The 25,015-nt window shown below is 44.0% G+C and overlaps 1 pseudogene; it reads right to left on the minus strand.

Moving 5' to 3' along the window:
- Positions 1-15,695: 15,695 nt before the first annotated feature.
- LOC123396953 lies at positions 15,696-20,295 on the minus strand (annotated as a pseudogene).
- Between the last annotated feature and the right edge of the window lie 4,720 nt (positions 20,296-25,015).

A 25,015-nucleotide genomic window follows, 5' to 3' on the forward strand; every position in this document is an offset into this window, starting at 1 on the left:
GGATCGTAGGTGGGGGAAGAGGTTGAACCATCACGACAGACGGCAGATCCCCCTTTCATAATAGAGATATGGGTTCATTTGAGCTCGAGCTCAAATACTCCACGTCACAGGTTTTCATTTTTTTCGATTTTTATTTTTCTCATTTTTAAAATTCTTGGAGAGTTTTCAAAAATTGACATTAACATTTTTAACTTGGTGACCATTTATGAATTCTCGAAAGTGCTTGAATTCGTGAATATTTTTGAATATTGCAATTATTATGTGAATTCATGAAGTTTTTCAATTTTATAAATTTTATTTGAAGTTACAAACTTTATTTCAATTCATGAAAATTCTGAATTTCATGAATATTTTTTGAATTCATGAACTTTTTGGAATTTTGTGAACATCCTTTAAATTCTTCAAACTCGAGAGGAACAAGATTTTCACAGGTAAGATGTCAAACAAGAAAAAGTTCTTAATTAGATGAGGTAATCAGCAATGCATTGCCACGGAGATATATATATCACTCAAACGATATATATGCCACCCACACCACGCGAAGATGATGGGCTTAGCCGCATCGAGTCCCCCGAACCATACGCCGTGCCGCCCTTGTGGACATAACGGTCGCTAAGGTCGCCAAAGAAGACAGGGGCCACCGTCGTGATTTTCGTCTCCATCGCATGCACCTGGTGTCCACGGTCGCTGATCTGCAGCAGCCGGAGATCCCTTCGATTGGGTATAAAAAGACCGCGCCGCCACCCGCTGCGCGAGGATATGAAGGCCCGCCGCCGCTGTTAGCCGCGCAGGCTTAGCTTTGTCTCCGGCGGCGGCGAGGGACAGAGGTGGAGGGTTGGGGCGGCGACGGCAAAGATCTGATCGCTTGATACTCTCATGGTCTATGGAATTATGCAAACACTAAGTTTCTACGTGTTGTAAAACCATTAACTTGCGACAGAATGTATATCATAGCATAACGTCAATTGGGTCAATTCAACACAAATGTTCTTCTAACAATGTGTTCACAAAATTGTCGGTATAGTCTTGCCCATGATGAGGAAAACGTGGCCATCATGTAACATTTGAGCTAGTCTTAGAGGCACAACTAGGAATGCATTTATGGTTTGTTATTCCACTCGTGCATATGGGTTTCCCTATGAGACTTTATGGATATACAAACTCAAGGACCATTGCAGTTATAGCACGAACTATAAACTTAATCACGAACTTGTATATAAATAATAACTATTATTATTTCCTCAAGGGCACATCTCCTACAAGTTCTTAACCCATAAGTGTAGGATATTAGTTGTATCATTTTTAATAAGTAAGAGTGTCAAACCCAGCGAGGAGCTAAAGGTAGAATTAATATTCTTTCAAATTCTATCAACCACCGATAGAACTATACGAACACTTAACGTTGCTTTATCCAGAAATAAGAAATAAAACTATCTTGCCCGGTGAAGTTTTTTCGGATGCTCAAAATTCCAAATGGAAAAAAAATCAAAAAGAAGTTTTTTTCCAAAAAAAAGAAAATATAATTTTATTTAAAAATATTAGGTTGTTTTCATTGAAATTCACTACTATTGTTATTTATTAGGTTTATTTTAATAATTGTTTGTAATTCAAAAAATTAAATCATGTGACATGACATCAAGACCCAGGTTGTTTAGGATTGATAGCTTACTATTGTCAGGAAAACAACAAGTGCAGACTTGACAACTAGGAGCGATAGAACTAGAAAGTTAAGCGTGTTCGGGCTGAAGCAGTGAGAGGATGAGTGACCGGCCGGAAAGTTAGACGATTTGGAATGAGTGATCCACGCTAGAGCAGTGAGGATGGGTGACCGGCCGGAAAGTTAGACGATTTGGAATGAGTGATCCACGCTAGAGCAGTGAGGATGGGTGACCGGCCGGAAAGTTAGACGATTTGGAATGAGTGATCCACGCTAGAGAAGTGAGGATGGGTGATTAGAGATTAAATTGTTAAATAATTCGAAGATTTGAAAATTGGAATAAAACATAAAAAATATTCAAAGATAAAAATTTAAAAAATCTACCCTTTGGGGTGAAACAAACAAAATAAACAAACGGATCCTTTAGTCTCGCTCCCAGCCCCGCCACGTGGAGGGCCATTAGCCCCGGTTCGGCATTAGTCCCGGATGATTATTCCCGGTTCCTGAACCGGGACTAATAGCCTAAACGAACCGGGGCTAAAGGCCCTTTTTCTACTAGTGCACGCATCATCAGCTTTATTTTTTTTATTACGACCACGTTGGTATTTTTTTACTACAACTTTATTTTTGTTGCGACCATGAACGAAAATTGTTGCATTATGAACGAAATTTGTTGCATCAAGAGAATTTTGCTGCATGAGGATCTAACGATGCGACCCGCGTGCAGCTGGCTGATCGACCAGCTGGCACAGAGCACTGCCCTTCCTTTTTACCCCTCCAAGTCCAACCGGGATCGGATGGAGTGGAGTTGCTCATATATAGCAGTTCCAAGACAAATACGATATCGGTCAGGATTCGTGACGTACTGTACTTCATATCCGGATTGATCCGGAATTTTCCGGATACGCGAGGACTGTATCGATCAGGTTTGAGGACGAAAGCGTCTGTATATATAACTGTTGACCCCAACGCTAGCTAGGGCAGTTCGCAAGCAACGTCGGCGAAACAAAACAACCACCGATCGATCCGTACGCGAGGCGAACCACCCTGCTCAACACCACCTATCCATAATGGCGTGCTCCAGCTTGTCCCACGGCGTGGCTCTCGTCACTAAGGCGCCGGCGCCGTCCTCCTCTCCGCGCCTGTCGTATGCGATGGTCCGCCTCCCGGCCCTCCGGACTGCTCCTTCCCTGACGATGGTGAGCACTGCCGCTCGCAATCCTTGTTATATCTATGTAGAATAATGTATAGGCACCCCTCAAAAAAAAAACTAGCTATATGCGTATAGCTCAACTGCTCAAGTCAAAAAAACCCTGTAGATCTTCGTTGGAGATCTTGACTAGACTTGACTCTGACCGGTCTCGTGCAGGTGCAGCGCTGCGCCGGTGGGTACGCCGGTAACACCGCCGTTCCTCGCAGGGCGCCGTCAATCGACGACGACGAGTGCATCCGCTTCACGAGGGATGATCCAGATGACGACGTGGAAGCGGGGGTGGCGCTGCTGGACGCGGTGGCCGGTGCGTTCCGGCCCCTCCTGGACAACCTGAAGCAGCTGCGCTCCGTCCGGACCGTCTTCGACGTGGAGGACTACCACGTCGGCATGCCTTTCGGTATACACGCACATGTGATGGTTACTCATTATTTACTACAAGGCAAGGTGATTAACACTGGTGTGCAGGAGCCATCCTGGCGTGCTTGGCACTGTGGCAGATGTGGAAGATGGATCCCTCGACGTGCGTGGACTTCCTGCTCGCCTACGCCTTCTACAAGCTCAGCGTCCTCGCGGCGGATGTCCGGAAACAAGGCTTTTGCAATGACCTAATCACCCGGGTCCAATTCGGTTAGTCCTAGTCCTCGTTGCCATCTGCTAGCTCTTATATTGATGACAACTGTTCCCTCCGTATCAGTTTTTTGACGACACTATCAAAGTGAGTGAGAACTTGACGTTCCTCTAAACTGAACTGAACTTTTTATGATGAACACTCAGTCATCGTAGTCACAATGGCCTTGAAGGACATCCGCAAAAGCGTTGTCCCCCTTGATTACATCAGGTAATTGTTATTAATTCGTGCGTCTCACTGAGCGTGGTTGCAGTTACAGTTCAAATATGCATGATGATGCTTTAATCAGGGAGCTGATGTCTGCATGTCTCGTGTGCTGAAACATCGGCACGCCGCAGGTGTTGGAAATATGCCCTAGAGGCAATAATAAATTAGTTATTATTATATTTCTTAGTTCATGATAATTGTTTATTATCCATGCTATAATTGTATTGATTGGAAACACAATACTTGTGTGGATACATAGACAAAACACTGTCCCTAGTAAGCCTCTAGTTGACTAGCTCGTTGATCAAAGATGGTCAAGGTTTCCTGGCCATAGGCAAGTGTTGTCACTTGATAATGGGATCACATCATTAGGAGAATCATGTGATGGACTAGACCCAAACTAATAGACGTAGCATGTTGATCGTGTCATTTTGTTGCTACTGTTTTCTGCGTGTCAAGTATTTGTTCCTATGACCATGAGATCATATAACTCACGGACACCGGAGGAATGCTTTGTGTGTATCAAACGTCGCAACGTAACTGGGTGACTATAAAGATGCTCTACAGGTATCTCCGAAGGTGTTCGTTGAGTTAGTATGGATCGAGACTGGGATTTGTCACTCCGTGTGACGGAGAGGTATCTCGGGGCCCACTCGGTAATACAACATCACACACAAGCCTTGCAAGCAATGTGACTTAGTGTAAGTTACGGGATCTTGTATTACGGAACGATTAAAGAGACTTGCCGGTAAACGAGATTGAAATAGGTATGCGGATACTGACGATCGAATCTCGGGCAAGTAACATACCGAAGGACAAAGGGAATGACATACGGGATTATATGAATCCTTGGCACTGAGGTTCAAACGATAAGATCTTCGTAGAATGTGTAGGATCCAATATGGGCATCCAGGTCCCGCTATCGGATATTGACCGAGGAGTCTCTCGGGTCATGTCTACATAGTTCTCAAACCCGCAGGGTCTGCACACTTAAGGTTCGACGTTGTTTTATGCGTATTTGAGTTATATGGTTGGTTACCGAATGTTGTTCGGAGTCCCGGATGAGATCCAGGACGTCACGAGGAGCTCCGGAATGGTCCGGAGGTAAAGATTGATATATAGGAAGTCCTGTTTTGGTCACCGGAAAAGTTTCGGGCTCATCGGTAGTGTACCGGGAGTGCCGGGAGGGGTGCCGGGGACCATCGGGAGGGGTGTCACGCCCCAAGGGGTCTCATGGGCTATGGGAAGAGATAAACCAGCCCCTAGTGGGCTGGAATAAGTTCCCACTAAGGCCCATAAGGTTTGAGAAGGAAAAAACACAAGGTGGAAAGAGTTTCCAAGTGGGAAGGTGGAATCCTACTCCAAGTAGGATTGGAGTAGGACTCCTCCACCTCCAATTTCGGCCAACCCTTGAGGGTTTGAGGCTGCCTCTTCCCTCCCCCTCCCTCCTATATATACTGAGGTATTAGGGCTGATTTGAGACGACTTTTCCACGGCAGCCCGACCACATACCTCCACGGTTTTTCCTCTAGATCGCGTTTCTGCGGAGCTCGGGCGGAGCCCTGCTGAGACAAGGTTATCACCAACCTCCGGAGCGCCGTCACGCTGCCGGAGAACTCTTCTACCTCTCCGTCTCTCTTGCTGGATCAAGAAGGCCGAGATCATCGTCGAGCTGTACGTGTGCTGAACGCGGAGGTGCCGTCCGTTCGGTACTAGATCGTGGGACTGATCGCGGGATTGTTCGCGGGGCGGATCGAGGGACGTGAGGACGTTCCACTACATCAACCGCGTTCACTAACGCTTCTGCTGTACGATCTACAAGGGTACGTAGATCACTCATCCCCTCTCGTAGATGGACATCACCATGATAGGTCTTCGTGCGCGTAGGAAAAATTTTGTTTCCCATGCGACGTTCCCCAACAGTGGCATCATGAGCTAGGTTCATGCGTAGATGTCTTCTCGAGTAGAACACAAAAGTTTTTGTGGGCGGTGATGTGCGTTTTGCTGCCCTCCTTAGTCTTTTCTTGATTCCGCGGTATTGTTGGATTGAAGAGGCTTGGACCGACATTACTCGTACGCTTACGAGAGACTGGTTTCATCGCTACGAGTAACCCCGTTGCTCAAAGATGACTGGCAAGTGTCGGTTTCTCCAACTTTAGTTGAATCGGATTTGACCGAGGAGGTCCTTGGATGAGGTTAAATAGCAACTCATATATCTCCGTTGTGGTGTTTGCGTAAGTAAGATGCGATCCTACTAGATACCCATGGTCACCACGTAAAACATGCAACAACAAAATTAGAGGACGTCTAACTTGTTTTTGCAGGGTATGCTTGTGATGTGATATGGCCAACGATGTGATGTGATATATTGGATGTATGAGATGATCATGTTGTAATAGATAATATCGACTTGCACGTCGATGGTACGGCAACCGGCAGGAGCCATAGGGTTGTCTTTATAACTAACGTTTGTGCTTGCAGATGCGTTTACTATTTTGCTAGGACGTAGCTTTAGTAGTAATAGCATGAGTAGCACGACAACCCCGATGGCGACACGTTGATGGAGATCGTGATGATGGAGATCATGGTGTGACGCCGGTGACAAGAAGATCGTGCCGGTGCTTTGGTGATGGAGATCAAGAAGCACGGGATGATGGCCATATCATGTCACTTATAAATTGCATGTGATGTTAATCCTTTTATGCACCTTATTTTGCTTAGAACGACGGTAGCATTATGAGGTGATCTCTCACTAAAATTTCAAGACGAAATTGTGTTCTCCCCGACTGTGCACCGTTGCTACAGTTCGTCGTTTCGAGACACCACGTGATGATCGGGTGTGATAGACTCAACGTTCACATACAACGGGTGCAAAACAGTTGCGCACGCGGAACACTCGGGTTAAGCTTGACGAGCCTAGCATGTGCAGACATGGCCTCGGAACACATGAGACCGAAAGGTCGAGCATGAATCGTATAGTTGATATGATTAGCATAGAGATGCTTACCACTGAAACTATTCTCGACTCATGTGATGATCGGACTTGAGATAGTGGATTTGGATCATGTACCACTCAAATGACTAGAGAGATGTACTTTTTGAGTGGGAGTTCTTAAGTAATATGATTAATTGAACTAATTGTCATGAACATAGTCTAATGGTCTTTGCGAATTACGATGTAGCTTGCGCTATAGCTCTACTGTTTTATATGTTCCTAGAGAAAATTTAGTTGAAAGTTGATAGTAGCAAACTTTGCAGACTGAGTCTGTAAAACCGAGGATTGTCCCCGTTGCTGCACAGAAGGCTTATGTCCTTAATGCACCACTCGGTGTGCTGCACCTCGAGCGTCGTCTGTGGATGCTGTGAACATCCGACATACACGTTTCTGATGACTACACGATAGTTCAGTACAAAAATACTTAATGGCTTAGAAGCAAGGCGCCGGAAACGTTGTAAAACGTCACGGAACATAAGTGATGTTCTAAAGAGATGAAATTGTGATTTCATGCTTGTGCCCTTGTTAAGAGGTACGAGACTTCCGACAAGATTCTTTGTCCACAAAGCACAGGAGAAAAGGCTCAATTGTTGAGCATGTGCTCAGATTGTCTGAGTACGACAATCGCTTGAATCAAGTGGGAGTTAATCTTCCAGATGAGATAGTGATAGTTCTCCAAAGTCACTGCCACCAAGCTGTGAGAGCTTCGTGATGAACTATAACATATCAAGGATACATACAATGATCCTTGAGCGATTCGCGATGTTTGACACTGCGAAAGTAGAAATCAAGAAGGAGCATCAATAGTTGATGGTTTGTAAAACCACTAAGTTTCAAGAAAGGCAAGGGCTAGAAGGGATACTTCGTGAAACGGCAAAACAGTTGCTGCACTAATGAAGAGACCCAAGATTAAACCTAAACCCGAGACTAAGTGCTTCTGTAATGAGGGGAACAATCACTGAGGCGGAGCAACTCAAGATACTTGGTAGATAAGAAGGCTGGCAAAAGTCGAAAGAAGTGTATTTGATATACATGATGTTGATGTGTACTTTACTAGTACTCCTAGTAGCACGAGGGTATTGGATACCGGTTCGGTTGCTAAGTGATTAGTGACGCGAAATGAAAGCTACGACATAAACGGAGACTAGCTAAAGGCGAGGTGACGATACGTGTTGGAAGTGTTTCCAAGATTGATATGATCAAACGTCGCACGCTCCCTCTACCATGGGATTGGTGTTAAACCTAAATAATTGTTATTTGGTGCTTGCGTTAAGCATGAACATGATTGGATCGTGTTTATTGCAATACGATTATTCATTTAAAGAGAATAATGGTTACTCTATTTTCTTGAATAATCACCTTCAATGGTTTATTGAATCTCGATCGTAGTGTTACACATGTTCATGATATTGGTGCCAAAAGATACGAGTTGATGATGATAGTACCACTTACTTGTGGCACTGCCGCTTGAGTCATGTTAGTATAAATTGCATGAAGAGGCTCCATGCTGATGGATCTTTGTACTCACCTGATTTCGGATCACTAGTGACATGCGAATCATACCACATGAGCAAGGCCTTGTTTTCATTGAGATGAAATAAGATAGTAACTTGTTGGAAGTGATACATTTTGATGTATGCAGTCCAATGGGTGCTGAGGCACGCAGTGGATATCATTATGTTCTTACTTCACTGACGATTTGAGTAGATACAGGAGTATTTACTTAATGAATCACAAGTTTGAAATGTTGAAAAGTTCAATTCCGTTTCAGAGTGAAGTTCGTCATAACAAGAGGATAAACTGTCTACGATATGATCATGGAAATGAATATCTGAGTTACGAGTTTTGGTACACAGTTAAGACAAAAGTGGAAATTGTTTCGCAGTTCATGCCACCTGGAACATCATAGTGTGATGATGTGTCTGAACGTCATAGCCACGCACTATTTGGTATGGTGCATACTATGATATCTCTTATCGAATTACCACTATCATTTTTGGGTTATGCATTAGAGACAACCGCACTCACTTTAAATGGGGCACCGCGTATTTCCATTGAGATGACACAGTATAAACTGAGGTTTAGAGAAATCTAAATTGTCGTTTCTTGAAAGTTTGGGGTTTCGACACTTATGTGAAATGGTTTCAGTCTGATAAGCTCGAACCCAAAGTGGATAAATACATCTTCATAGGATATCCAAAACAGTTGGGCACATCTCCTATCTCAGATCCGAAAGCAAAGTGTTTGTTTCTAGAAACGGATCCTTTCTCGAGGAAAGGTTTCTCTCGAAAGAATTGAGTGGGAGGGTAGTAGAACTTGATGAGGTTATTGAACCATCACTTCAACCAGTGTGTAGCAGGGCGCAGGAAGTTGTTCATGTGGCGCCTACACCAATTGAAGTGGAAGCTGATGATGATGATCATTGAGCTTCGAATCAAGTTACTACAAACCTCGTAGGTCGACAAGGTCGCGTACTGCTGCAGAGTAGTACGGTAACCCTGTCTTGGAGGTCATGTTGTTGAGAAACAGTGAACCTACGAGTTATGGAGAAAGCGATGGTGGGCCCAGATTCCGACAAATGGCTGGAAGCCATGAAATCCGAGAGAGGATCCATGTGTGAAAACAAAGTGTAGACTTTGGTAGAACTAATTGATGGTCATAGGACTATTGAGTAAAAATGGATCTTTAAAGGAAGACAGACGATCATGGTGATAAGTCACTATTAAGAAAAGCTCGACTTGTCGCAAAGATGTTTTCGACAAGATCAAACAGTTGACTATGATGAGATTTTCTCACTCGTAGCGATACTAAAGGTCTGTTAGAATTATGTTAGTTGTTGATGCATTATTTATGAAATATTGCACGTAGGATGTCAAAACATTGTTTTCTCGACGGTTTCCTTGAGCAAACATTGTATGAGATACAACCAGAAGGTTTTGTCGATCCTAAAGATACTAGCAAGTATGCAAGCTCCAGTGATCCTTCAATGGACTGGTGCAAGCATCTCGGAGTTGGAATATACACTTTGATGAGATGATCAAAGATTTTGGGTTTGTACAAGGTTTATGAGAAACTTGTATTTACAAAGAAGTGAGTGGGAGCACTATAGAATTTCTGATAGGTATATGTGGTTGACATATTGTGGATCAGAAGTAATGTAGAATTTCTGTAAAGCATACAAGGTTGTTTGAAATAAGTTTTCAAAGGAGTACCTGGATTACGCTACTTGAACGTTGAGCATCAAAGATCTATGAAGATAGATCGAAAGCGCTTAATAGAAGTTTCAACAAGATGCATGCCTTGACAAGTTTTTGAAAGAGTTCAAAATAGATCAGCAAAGAAGGAGTTCTTGGTTGCGTTGTGAGGTGTGAATTTGAGTAAGACTCAAAACCCGACCACGGCAGAATAAAGAGAATAGACGAAGGTCGTCTTCTATGCCTTAGCCGTAGAATCTAAAGTATGCCATGCTGTGTACCACACCTGATGTGTGTCTTGACTCAAAGTATGTTGAGAGGTACAGAGAGTGATCCATGATTGAATCACTAGCAGCAGTCGAAATTTATCCTTAGTAACTAATGGACTAAGGAATTTTTCTCGATTATGGAGGTGGTTGGAGAGTTTGTCGTAAAGGGTTACGTCAATGCAAGCTTTGACACTAATCCGAATAACTATGAGTAGTGAAACGGATTCGTATAGTAGAGTAGATATTTGGAGCATTTCCGAATAGCACGTAGTAGCAGCATCTATAAGATGACATAAAGATTTGTAAAGAACACACGGATCTGAAAGTTTCAGAACCGTTGACTAAAACCTCTCTCACGAGCAAGACGTGATCAGACCCCATAACTATATGGGTGTTGGATTCGTTGGAATCACATGGTGATGTAAACTAGATTATTGACTCTAGTGCAAGTGGGAGACTGTTGGAAATATGCCCTAGAGGCAATAATAAATTAGTTATTATTATATTTCTTAGTTCATGATAATCGTTTATTATCCATGCTATAATTGTATTGATTGGAAACACAATACTTGTGTGGATACATAGACAAAACACTGTCCCTAGTAAGCCTCTAGTTGACTAGCTCGTTGATCAAAGATGGTCAAGGTTTCCTGGCCATAGGCAAGTGTTGTCACTTGATAATGGGATCACATCATTAGGAGAATCATGTGATGGACTAGACCCAAACTAATAGACGTAGCATGTTGATCGTGTCATTTTGTTGCTACTGTTTTCTGCGTGTCAAGTACTTGTTCCTATGACCATGAGATCATATAACTCACGGACACCGGAGGAATGCTTTGTGTGTATCAAACGTCGCAACGTAACTGGGTGACTATAAAGATGCTCTACAGGTATCTTCGAAGGTGTTCGTTGAGTTAGTATGGATCGAGACTGGGATTTGTCACTCCGTGTGACGGAGAGGTATCTCGGGGCCCACTCGGTAATACAACATCACACACAAGCCTTGCAAGCAATGTGACTTAGTGTAAGTTACGGGATCTTGTATTACGGAACGAGTAAAGAGACTTGCCGGTAAACGAGATTGAAATAGGTATGCGGATACGGACGATCGAATCTCGGGCAAGTAACATACCGAAGGACAAAGGGAATGACATACGAGATTATATGAATCCTTGGCACTGAGGTTCAAACGATAAGATCTTCGTAGAATGTGTAGGATCCAATATGGGCATCCAGGTCCCGCTATCGTATATTGACCGAGGAGTCTCTCGGGTCATGTCTACATAGTTCTCGAACCCGCAGGGTCTGCACACTTAAGGTTCGACGTTGTTTTATGCGTATTTGAGTTATATGGTTGGTTACCGAATGTTGTTCGGAGTCCCGGATGAGATCCAGGACGTCACGAGGAGCTCCGGAATGGTCCGGAGGTAAAGATTGATATATAGGAAGTCCTGTTTTGGTCACCGGAAAAGTTTCGGGCTCATCGGTAGTGTACCGGGAGTGCCGGGAGGGGTGCCGGGGACCATCGGGAGGGGTGTCACGCCCCAAGGGGTCTCATGGGCTATGGGAAGAGATAAACCAGCCCCTAGTGGGCTGGAATAAGTTCCCACTAAGGCCCATAAGGTTTGATAAGGAAAAAACACAAGGTGGAAAGAGTTTCCAAGTGGGAAGGTGGAATCCTACTCCAAGTAGGATTGGAGTAGGACTCCTCCACCTCCAATTTCGGCCAACCCTTGAGGGTTTGAGGCTGCCTCTTCCCTCCCCCTCCCTCCTATATATACTGAGGTATTAGGGCTAATTTGAGACGACTTTTCCACGGCAGCCCGACCACATACCTCCACGGTTTTTCCTCTAGATCGCGTTTCTGCGGAGCTCGGGCGGAGCCCTGCTGAGACAAGGTTATCACCAACCTCAGGAGCGCCGTCACGCTGCCGGAGAACTCTTCTACCTCTCCGTCTCTCTTGCTGGATCAAGAAGGCCGAGATCATCGTCGAGCTGTACGTGTGCTGAACGCGGAGGTGCCGTCCGTTCGGTACTAGATCGTGGGACTGATCGCGGGATTGTTCGCGGGGCGGATCGAGGGACGTGAGGATGTTCCACTACATCAACCGCGTTCACTAACGCTTCTGCTGTACGATCTACAAGGGTACGTAGATCACTCATCCCCTCTCGTAGATGGACATCACCATGATAGGTCTTCGTGCGCGTAGGAAAATTTTTGTTTCCCATGCGACGTTCCCCAACCGCAGGGATTCTGTTTTCTTCCTTTATACCATGTCGGTACTTACGGACTTGACCGGCACCAAGAAGTTCGTGAATCCTTTCTTCAGTGTCTTGTTGGCGCTATCCAAGGCCAAACACGGGATACTCGCGGTGATGCGCCTGCTGGCATTTGATGACTTCAGCTGCTTCGGACCATGGGGAGTTGTGCCAAAGATGGAGGGCCTAACCAATGCCCAACAGGTGGAGTTGGAGCAGACGAAAACTCGGATCGATCGTCTGTTTGATGATCAGGATGATCCAAAGATTAAGGCCGAATGGGATGCCCAATGGATGGAGATATGCCAAACACTACTAGCTCCAATGCCTCTTGCGAACGATGAGGCGATTGGGCTAAAGACGGAGGGTGCACACAATGTCCCACAATTGGAGCTGAATGATGGGGCGATTGGGCCAAACATGAAGAGTTTACCGGATGTCCAGCGGGTGGAGGTTGGTCAAATAGTAGCTCGCATGCCTTGTGTGACTGATGAGGTGATTGAAACAAAGATGGGAGGAGGGCACACCCGATTCCAAACAGGTGGAGGTGGGGCAAACACTAGATCAGGTGCCACGTCTGAATGATGAGATAATTGCGTCAAAGATCGTGCGAGATGTCCAACAGGTGGAGGTGGCGCAAACACTAGCTCAGGTGCCTCATCTGAATGATGAGATAATTGGGCCAAAGATGGAGAGCGTACCGGATGTCCAATATGAGGTGGAGGTGAATCAAATTCTAGCTCAGGTGCATCATGTGAATGATGAGGTATTGGGGCATGAATCTGTCGACTAATCTAATGTAAGCCAAAATTCTAATGTAAGCTCGGTTGGGCATTTTGTAGTATGTTTTGCAATGGGGCTGTCCTTTTTCCTCTGAGAGTTGGCATGTTCGCTTCCTTGCCTCTATGGTTTCCTTCCTTCATCCTTTGATTTTTTTTCTCTCTCTCTCTCTCTACACCCCCTCATGTTTTGGAATGATCTAAACCAAATTCAAATCGTTAATTTCCTTTCCTTTCCTTTCCCTACTAGAAACCATGCCGTGCATTAACTCAATTAGATCTTATCAAAACTATGTCCGACACTAGTAAAAAAAGGGCAACGCTACGCGTTCACCGGCGGATTATTTCCAATGATCCGTCACCTTCACAGCCGTTTGATTTAATGCATCCAGCCGATCTCATCCAGCCGATCCGCACGCGGGGCTTTGGCCTAACTCCTGAAACGATGCTCGAGTTTCTGAAACAATCGCTTTATTGCAGGGTTTTTTTCTCCACGCGCGCTTCGGCTGGGTACCCGGTAATTCCGAAAGAACGCTCGAGTTTCTGAAACAATCGCTTTGTTGCAGTTTTTTTTTCTTCACGCGCGCTTCGGCTGGACACTCGGTAATTCCTGAAACAACGCTCGAGTTTCCGAAACAATCGTTTTGTTGCAGTTTTTTCTTTACGCATGTTTTGGCTTTTTCTTCCTTTTTATGTTTTGCAACGTGTGTATTGTTGCGGAGGAAAAATTTACAACACAGGTAAAGTTACAGAAAAAAAGACACATGTCGTACAGAGGAGCCGACGGATCGGTCGCGTGCGATCCATCGGCTGAACGTAAACTTTTCCCATAAAAAAATGATATGTGTCTTATCAAAACTATACTCCCTCCTTTCCAAATATAATATGTGTTTTAATATTTTAATATAGACTACATATTGATTAAAAAAGTGAACAGACACACTAACACATGTCTATATACATCTTGATTCACAAAACCTAGTTCAAAAACCATATGTAGACAAAGAGGAAACAAAATAAACATAAGAGGAATTGAACTTTGTATGGTCCTCTGCCCTTTTCTTCTCGTATCTATAAAGTTCACATGCACTTCTCCTCCATGGTTCAAAAAAACACAAAGAAATGACTAAATAATTCATGAAAGCCTAGAACTTGTCCAACATGATCTTCAACTTCTCATAGGACATGAAAGGACGACTATAATCTCCAACTCATTGTTGGTGATGGTCTAGAACGTAATTAGTACAGCAGTGCCAACCTCATGTCATGTCTCGTGAGGAACTTCTTCCATCTTTGCTTGAAGAATATGCGACACTCGAGTGAGGTGTCATACTCTGTCCTCCTGAAGCTTTCCTTGTCCAACCACTCTCGCCAGCCCGTGCGCTTCGGGGTGTCCAAACAAAAGGCAAGTTCTTTTGGAATTTTTTGTGTGCCCCATAATGTACACACAAGATGTGTGAGAACCCCAGTTAGAAAACCGTGGAAAAACAAAAGGACCAACTGAGGAAATAGTGAAAACATATATACCATTATATGTACTTCGGTGTTAGTCCTAGTGAAGCGGTGTATGAAGGATGTCCATGTGACTCATGGGGGAGCGGCAATAGGTTGCGCAAATTAGCTATGGCATAATGACAATTAGCTAAGTGAACTATGTATGAAAAAAATACAAGACTAAATGGGGAAAAGACACAACAAATTTGTCCCAACAAAGGACCAACAAATTTGTCCCAACAAAGGACCAGCTACTCGGCAAACCAAGTTTCAAAAATAACAAAAATAATTGAGAACTCTGGAAGTTTCAGCTATAATATACCGATTAATGGACAGAGTATAGCAACACAAAAAATGAAATGCAAGTTCTAAGATAGGTAAAGAGCGGAGAGGAGGTATCTAGCTCCAAGCATAAAACTCAGTGACAAATTCCTACATGTATCCATCTAGTTTGAAACACCCTACTCTGAATTTCCATCAGAGCAAGAGTTCCCACATGTATCCATCTAGTTTGAAACACCCTACTCTGAATTTCCATCAGAGCAAGAGCACCGCTATGTTTTCGCAAATATCTTCTCAAGCTAAAATTTACCCCTTAGAAAGCAGCAAGTAGCCAGTGGAAACACATCATAGCTGATCAACAAACAGGTCATTTTGTCTACTAATACATTCAAGTGTCAGTCGAATGGCAAAATGACAATACAGCGGATGACAAGACTGGTAAATAAATAGTCATTTCTCTTAGTTCCTTTACACGGTTGTGGACGCGCCAATTTAGGGACTACCTTGTCATTGTCTGCAGACGCGCCACGGCGTATAAGATGCCTGATTTGACAAGTCCAGTTGTAGATGCTCTTAGATTTTATCTTAATATGGATGGGAGGGACTAGTAGATATATTATGGATTGTACAAATAGAATTTATACGCACATATATTACATATCACGAAAGTTATCACAAAAGTTTCGAAACCGGCTCCAATACTTTATAACCGAATCTAAGAGTCTCGTAGCCAGTCTATAGAATCATCATATGGAGAGATATAGCCAGGATACCACATAATTATATACATTTCTTGAATCCCACCTCTGGTTTTCAGCAAATTAACAAAATAAATCATACCACGCCTTCCATACTTCTTCACACCAGCAACATCAAATAGGAATGCACAGATGTAGAGGAGGAAAACCGGCATTCTATGTCATGAAACAACATTCAGTTAGTGCTTGAAGGAAGCATCTCCAAAAGAAATGCATAAAAAGGATAATTGTGTTGTTTCATAATCAAATCAAGCCCAATCTATGAAAGTGTTTTGATGGTACTGCAGATTTCATATTAACCAATAAAGGTTGGATACAAAATTTAGATGCTTACACAAAGTTATGGCTCAGGAATCTATGTTCTACACAGAGTTCCACCAAGTCTTGGCAGACTACTGAAATCTGATTACAAACATCTATATATCTTGTATAGCTATAAGATACATAAGATGACATATAGAACAGTCAGATCCTCTGGTGGGAGGATTGTACTTATGTTGACAGCCCTAAATAACACTGAATATATATCATATGTTCGTATCAAAGCTCCAATATTAGGTCACGAAGTTAATGATAAGCTTGACAAAAATTTGAGCAGACACATACAATTTAGACCAACAATGTTGAATGGCAGCCCAATGACAGAATGAGATGGCATTACACGTTGAAAGAAAGCATTCAACAGTTTGTGGTTTGCACATTTGTACTCTCTACATGCAGTGCAATGAGAGTTTAAGGATACTTCATGCATTCTTCGACAAACAGAATTATGAACTGCATTCTCAAGCGGTGAGAGAATGTGCCGATTGAAGATTTCCTTACCTACTGGATGTGAAGCAAAGTTATCAGTGTTCAAGTGCCCATGGAAACATTGTATTATCTTGTTTTAGGCCATTTTTGCTAGGCTAATTGCACACACATGATGTGTTGCTTAATGCTTGTGACTATATGCAGTTTGAATACCTTTGTCACCCTATTATTAGTGTAAGACAACCACAACCCTTAACACAACAAAGTTAAACTTGGGCAGAAGAACAAAGTGACATACAAAAAACAAAATCTAGTAAGGCCAAGAAAAATTGTTCCATCTTTCTCTTCCATCACTCATGTTGAATGTAAGCCTTACTGTTCACATTTTGGATATGAATTTAACATCACGAGTGTATATTTGACATTTGTTCTAGTTCGTTCCTAGTACCCATAATTTTCTAGGGCTATAACGTTTCCCTACTGATCTCATTTTCGTCACAAGGTTCTTGTGGACACCAAAAAACATTAGCTGCCACTATGCTTGACCGTTGACCTATAGATCTAAAATATAACTCCTATGATGTTGTAGTGTTGATATATCAGCTTGACAAGCTATCTTAGTTCTAAAATGTAAAAAGTGAAAAGGAATACATAAAAACAGAATTATGTGATGTACAAATTGGAGGATAAGTTGTCATTCAAGAATTTGTAATTCAATGTTAGAAAGGGTTGTTTAAAAAATGCAAGCGATGACTCTAAACAAAACTGTTGCACCTGACTACTAAATGATTTAGGAGTTAGACAATGCATACTGACCTAATAGCATCCAGGAGGACATAGTTTTTCTTGATATCCTTCAAAACCATGATAAGTATGGTACCTACATTGAAAAGGTGATGCAATAAATGTCCACAAATATGGCTAAGTGGAACTACTGCAAAAAGAAATAAGACTGGACCATAAAAATTAAAGCAGAATGACTTGCGATTCACAAAAGGTGACATGAGGTTATAAATACATACAAATGTAAATACAGTTAGAGTTAATGCTAAACAAGCTATTTGAGGTTGCTAAAGCCCCTGGTGATTTAAAAAATGAACACATCCATGTTGCCACTGATCAGTCACTTGTGAAATGTATATTAACAGTTCAGTTCATACTCCCTCCGTTCTTAAATATAAGTCTTCTAAGAGATTTCATTAGGAGTCTACATACGAAACAAAATGAGTGAATCTACACTCTAAAGTATGTCTATATACATCCGTATGTAGTCTATTAGTGGAATCTCTAGAAAGACTTATATTTAGGAACGGAGGGAGTACTTCATAGTAATTTCTCACAACTTCATAAAGTCAGGAGTCTTGCAGTGGGTATATGGCATTTTGGGCAGGTGACGGTGACCCAGACAACTACAGTGTATGCATTATAAATATGTTAATTCAATCCCGAAACGACTATTGTTTTGAATTAAGCTGATAACTTTTAGTTAAGTTACATAACACTAATGAGTCAAAGATACAGTCCAGGCTTCATCACAGTATCTGTTTGGAGCACAAAGTATTGTTCACTCTGCACATTTGTGAACAAGATTTTGTGCTCCAATAAGATAATGTGTTAGTATTATTGTTTATTCATACGGATATTTCATACTCTTCTCCTGCACTAAAAAAATACAAAAAGTAGGAGCATCTCTAACCCATCCGCAATAAATCCTTAACTCCCAAAAAACTGCCACTATGGGAGTTAGCACACTCTAACCCATCCGCAATACTTCTCTTAGCCCCCTAAAAATTTCAGAAGCTCTAAAAAAATCCTTAACTCCCAATACTTCTACCTCTGTGTGTGTGGCGGGGTGGGTGGGGGAAGGAAGTTTCCCTCCTCAACCCCCCACCTTCTGCCGATGACATCTCCACAGGCTAAGCCACCCCCGTGGGCCGTGTCCCGGCCCACTCCGGCCACACCGCCACCTATCTCCGTCTCCCAAGCCTTCTCCCGTCGCCTCCAACTCCCACTAATGAGTCTTAACTGGCAGCAGCCACTGCAGCAGCTCACCTCCCCACCACTGCAGCCGTACACCACTGCCTCCCGAGCCTCCTCCTGTGCCTGGCACACCTTCCCCGAGGGTCCCGGCAGGCACTTCCCCCGCCCGCGCTGACTGTCATCGCCTCCAAAATCGCGTCACGGTCTCGAGCGGCAGCGAGGTCGGGAATTGGTATGTCACCTCCCCCCCCCCCCCCGCGCCTTCTGCCGATGACATCTCCGACAGGCTAAGCCACCCCCATGGGCCGTGTCCCGGCCCACTCCGGCCACACCGCCACCTATCTCCGTCTTCCAAGCCTTCTCCCGTCGCCTCCAGCTCCCACTAATGAGTGGTAACTGGCAGCAGCCACTGCAGCAGCTCACCTCCCCACCACTGCAGCCGTACACCACTGCCTCCCGAGCCTCCTCCTGTGCCTGCCACACCTTCCCCGAGGGTCCCAACAGCCACTTCCCCCGCCCGCGCTGACTGTCATCGCCTCCAAAATCGCGTCACGGTCTCCAGCGTCATCGAGGTCAGGAATTGGTATGTCCCCCCCCCCCCCCCGCTGCCACAGCGGTATTTCTAGTGATCCCCGCCGGCCACCACGCCCTCCTGCTGGAGATGCACGGAATGTATTTGACAAAAGGGTCAAAAGGCTTCTTCTTTTTCTTCTTTCCCTTTTTTTCTGCAATTATGTAGAAATATAGTTCAAATTTGGTTTTTGTATGCAAAGTTAGGAGAGAATTGTCCAAAAAAATATTGGGAGTTAAGCTTAGGGAATGGGTTAGATATAAGCAATATTGGGAGTTATGGGGTTTGGGGAGTTGGGGATGGGTTAGAACTTAGAAATGATCTAAAATACTCCCTCCATTTTCTTTTACTCCTCATATAAGATGGGAGTACTAGTTTTCTATACAATCTGCTCCATTATCTATGCTACTCTGTGCATCATATAATCCCTTTTGATGTGTTTAACTGAAAATAACAATTTCAAAAAAAAAGAAATACCAAATTTCAGTCGGGTGATCAAGCTGTTTGACTTGTGGCGTTTATGCAAGTCTGATGATACAACACTGAGTTTATAGAATAAGTAGGCAAGCATGACATCAACAAAAATGGAAGAACCGTCTTCCACAGTTGGTAACAGCCAACACATCCAAGAAATGCACCTGCAAATAGACATAATCCATATAGTGTGAGTAACTCAACAGTTTAAACAATGAACATATAACAGAGTCATTCAACTGAAACTCAAACGCACCAAAGACCATGCCGATTTGATAGTCCTCAAGGTCGTATGGGCGGCGGAGCGAGCAGAACTCAGCTATGTTGCGCAGCAGGGGGCGGAACATGTCAATCATCTCCGCCTTCAACGCCTCCCATGCGTCGTCCCCTTTGTTTTTAATGACAGGCTGATCCTCCATGTCAGGAGGGGGACCAGGGGAGCAACGCTGCAGAAGAAGTGGCATAAAGTTCATACGCCCGAATACACTATGAAATTAGGGAACTGGGTTACCCAGAAGAAAGTACTCCCGCTGTAAAGATATATAAGAGCGCTTAGATCACTACTTTACGGACGGAGTAGTACTTACCAGTACCGACGGCCATGAAGCACCGATCCGGTGGGGACGTGAGCATGGTGAGAAGGAAACCCTGTGTGTAAGCTCCCTGGCCCCGGTGCCCGCGGCAAGAACGGTCCCGCGGCCATTTCCACTCCGAGCTGTCGCTATTCTCTGGGACGTCAGGTGGGCGCCGGCGCCGGCGCCGCCACAGCGGACAGCCAACATCGGAACCGGGGGTGCGGGTGGGGGTGGGGGGCTGGCGGCGCTGGGTTTCAGGGCGCGTTGGTACACTTCTTGGAGAGATCTAGGGTAGGCATCCAGTATTGCTAATATAAACTGGTGGGAATGGCGATGGAGACCACCGCTGGGTTTCAGACCATTCGTTCGCCGTTGGATCGGAAGGAGGACATGCGTTGGATCTGCTACGGTGCTACTTTTTTTTGAGCAACAGCTACGGTGCTACCTAGTCTTTTTTTTTGAAAGACCGGTGCTACCTAGTTCAGTCGAGAGATAGGGGGGCAAAGCTATGCGCCCGCGCGTCGGCCCATTTTTTTTTATAGATCTGTTCGGATCCGTTCGATTTGCACGTGTGCACTTGTAAGATTTCTTCCCATTTCTTTTTTTTCTTCCGCATCCCATCTTCAACCTTCTGCATGGAAGAAAGGGAGAGGAAGGAGGGTGCCATCCTCGTGCACGCCGACCGCCTCGCCTCGCCTCATCTTCTTTCATTGTCGGTCGTCCTTGATCGTCGTTCCTCGTCGTCGGTAGCGGCCCTCGTCGCCGGTTGCCGCATACATTTCTCGTCGACTCCATGCATATAACCGCGTGCACCCCTTATGGCACCTCTGGTGCGACAACGGCAACTCGTCGACGAGCTCCATGGTTGTAGCACCCCGATGTGTCGTCGTCGTCGTCTTGCCATCAAAGCTCGTTGTACGGGTTTGTGTGAGCGATCGCCAAGAGTAAATTATGTTCATGTATGTGGCAGAAAAAACACCAGCCGTAGCAAAAAAAGCACGACTGTTGCAGCAATTCATCTCATTGTCGTCGCTTGGCGCGATTCCGTCATGATGGATGTAGCCAATCTCTCGCCGGTAGTAGCAAAAAAGAACAACAGTTGCAGCAATTCATCTCAACATTCTCACCGGTTCCATCTCCGCCATGATGCATATAGCAAAGTCCCTCGTCGGTAGTATCAACTCTGAAGACGGTTGCAATGAAAAAAGGCATCGTTGTAGTAGGTCGCAGCTCTGTCGTGACCGATGTAGCAAAATTCGTCGTCGACGGTAACCAAATTTGACGAGGGTTGCAGCAGAAGACTCTGTCGTCTTCAGCAAAGTTCTTTTCGTTGGTTGTAGCCTTTTTATTTTGTAGTGGTCGAATGAAACATCTCTATTTTGTCACCCAGTTACGTTGCGACGTTTGATACACACAGAGCATTCCTCCGGTGTCAGTGAGTTATATGATCTCATGGTCATAGGAATAAATACTTTGACACGCACAAAACAGTAGCAACAAAATGACACGATCAACATGCTACGTCTATTAGTTTGGGTCTAGTCCATCACGTGATTCTCCTAATGACGTGATCCAGTTATCAAGCAACAACACCTTGTTCATAATCAGAAGACACTGACTATCTTTGATCAACTGGCTAGCCAACTAGAGGCTTGCTAGGGACGGTGTTTTGTCTATGTATCCACACATGTAAATGAGTCTTCATTCAATACAATTATAGCATGGATAAGAAATGATTATCTTGATACAGGAATTATAATAATAACTATATTTATTATTGCCTCTAGGGCATAATTCCAACAGGGAGTACTTTGACAACCTTTACAATGGAGAGGTTGATAGCTCTACCATTGAGCTAGAAGACTCCTTTGATGATACCAGCATGTGCTTTGTGCGACGTATCCAGGAGTGTGAGGTTAAGGAGGCGTTAAAAAGGATGAAAGTAGGCAAAGCGATGGGTCCTGATGGTATCCCCATCGAGGTGTGGAGAGGCCTTGGAGACATAGGGATAGTATGGCTAACTAAGCTTTTCAACCTCATTTTTCGGTCAAACAAGATGCCCGAAGAATGGAGGCGGAGTATTTTAGTACCAATCTTTAAGAACAAGGGGGATGTTCAAAGTTGTACTAATTACCATGGAATCAAGCTGATGAGCCATACTATGAAGCTATGGGAGAGAGTCATTGAACACCGCTTAAGAAGGTTAACAAGCGTGACCAAAAACCAATTTGGTTTCATGTCTGGGAGGTCTACCATGGAAGCCATCTTCTTGGTACGACAGCTGATGGAGAGATACAGGGAGCAAAAGAAGGACCTTCATATGGTGTTCATTGATTTGGAGAAGGCCTATGATAAGATACCTCGGAATGTCATGTGGTGGGCCTTGGAGAAACACAAAGTCCCAATAAAGTACATTACCCTCATCAAGGATATGTATGATAATGTTGTGACAAGTGTTCGAACAAGTGATGGCGACACCGATGACTTTCCGATTAGAATAGGGCTACATCAAGGGTCAGCTTTGAGCCCTTATCTTTTTATTTGGTGATGGATGAGGTCACAAGGGATATACAAGGAGATATCCCATGGTGTATGCTCGTTGTGGATGATGTGGTGCTAGTCGATGATAGCCGAACGAGGGTTAATAGAAATTTAGAGTTATGGAGGCGGACTCTAGAATCGAAAGGTTTTAGGCTTAGTAGAACTAAAACTGAATACATGAGGTGCGGTTTTAGTGCTACTAGGCACGAGGATGGAGAGGTTAGCCTTGGTGGGTAGGTGGTACCGGAGAGAGACACGTTTCGATATTTGGGGTCCATGTTGCAGAAGGATGGCGATATCGATGAAGACGTGGGCCACCGAATCAAGGCTGGATGGATGAAGTGGCGCCAAGCTTCTGGCGTACTCTGTGACAAGAGAGTGCCACAAAAGCTAAAAGGCATGTTTTATAGGACAGCTATCCGACCTGCGATGTTGTATGGCGCGGAGTGTTGGCCAACCAAGAGACGACATATCCAACAGTTAGGTGTAGCAGAGATGCGCATGTTGAGATGGATATGTGGCCACACAAGGAAGGATCGGGTACGGAATGACGATATACGAGAGAGACTTGAGGTAGCACCGATTTAAGAGAAGATGGTCCAGCATCGTCTCAGATGGTTTGGACATATTCAACAGAGGACATCGGAAGCGCCGGTGCATAGCGGACGGATAAAGCGTGCTGAGAATGTTAAGAGGGGTCGTGGTAGACCAAACTTGACATGGGAGGAGTCCGCGTTCCAGAGTCATGACTTGGTTTCGAGATCTTATGGGTTTCAACTCTAGCCTACCCCAATTTGTTTGGGACTGAAAGGCTTGGTTGTTGTTGTTGTTGTTGTTGTATAGCTGTTGGTTCCATCATATTATCAACCTGAATTATTTCAAAAGTTACAGCGCAATACAAGGAACAAATTATGTAGAGTAATATTATCAGAAATTACAAATTGTCATGATAAGATGTGGTAATAACAAACTAGTGTTGCTTCCATTGTTACTCCCTCTGTTTCAAAATATAAGACATTTTAGAGATTACACTAGGAAACTACATACAGAGCAAAATGAGTGAATCTATATTCTAAAATATGTCTATGTACATCCGTATGTAGTTCATAGTGCAATATCTAAAAGGTCTTATATTTAGGAACGGAGGGAGTTTTTTTTCCCAATTTTTGCGAGATGACCACTCTACTATGTTGATTACATTGCCTTCGAAGACCCTGACCCCAATTAGACTTCAAATATACTACTGTCATGTTTTAGTCAGGGTGTTGATGTACGCATGTCTGTGTTGCTAAACAGTATCGGCACGCCGGGCTGGGAATGGGAAGAGCTTGAGGTGAAATATCATTCTCCATGACAATCCCCATTTCTGGCGGATGTGCAACAGCTTCTCTGGAGGGATGGAAAGAAGATGGATTGAAGTTGACACCTTATGACGAGGATGGGAGTCATCTGTTTTTCCAGTATAAACAGGCAGAGAAATTATGCAAGGACTCCGTCTGGAACATTGTCGGCTTAAATGTTCAGGTATGCTACGTACTCATTTTTGCACGTTGATAATATGGTGGAACCTAACGGCTACACAATACTTTGAATAACTACTGCATCCAAAAGAACATGTCTACCTGTCCATCAATTTTGCATGCCCACCACTCTTGATCAAAGAGAAAAAACAAAATTCCATTCACCCCAGAAAGACCTGTTATCTCTATCATTCAAGGTTATACCCCACAATCAATCGAGTGGAACATCATTCTGTTGGCGTATAGTACAGTAACACGAGAGATATTACACAACATTCTGTTGGCGTATAGATGATAGTACTGTAACACGAGAGACATTAATTGGCAAACGCGTCAGCCTCCCATCCGAAAGAAGTATGTATGCCCAGGCCAGGCAGAAACTCTATACACCATAGCAACGAAGATCCATTTCGACAGGTTTGATATATAGCTGCCTGTATCACGTGATTGCCTCAAGGGTTATCGAAGAACCAGCACCATCGACTGTACCTTTCTCGGATAGCTTGTTTAGAACCCACAGCATCCATCAGAAGAGAAACGGCCATCTCAGTTCCCTTCAAGGGCCGTTCCTGTCACCTGCACATTGCACATATCACTTCTCGTTAAAAAGCTAATAATCCCACACCCATTCTATATATAGTCTAGAGACATCAAACGATTATGATGTTGTAACTTTGGCAGTGAAAGGAGAAGATGGCAAGATGAAAACACTGACCTACATGAGCGAAACTATTTTAGCCGAACAGGATTGCCTTAATTGCCAAGGCAATCTTGTGAACTTTATCTCCCTTATCACAGAGTGCCACAACCAAAAGAGCAGTCCCGTTGCCCTTGACAGCCAGGTGGCCTGTCCATAGGCAGAACCC

This window comes from Hordeum vulgare, chromosome 5H (assembly GCF_904849725.1).
Source record: "Hordeum vulgare subsp. vulgare chromosome 5H, MorexV3_pseudomolecules_assembly, whole genome shotgun sequence".
Classification (NCBI taxonomy): domain Eukaryota; kingdom Viridiplantae; phylum Streptophyta; class Magnoliopsida; order Poales; family Poaceae; genus Hordeum; species Hordeum vulgare.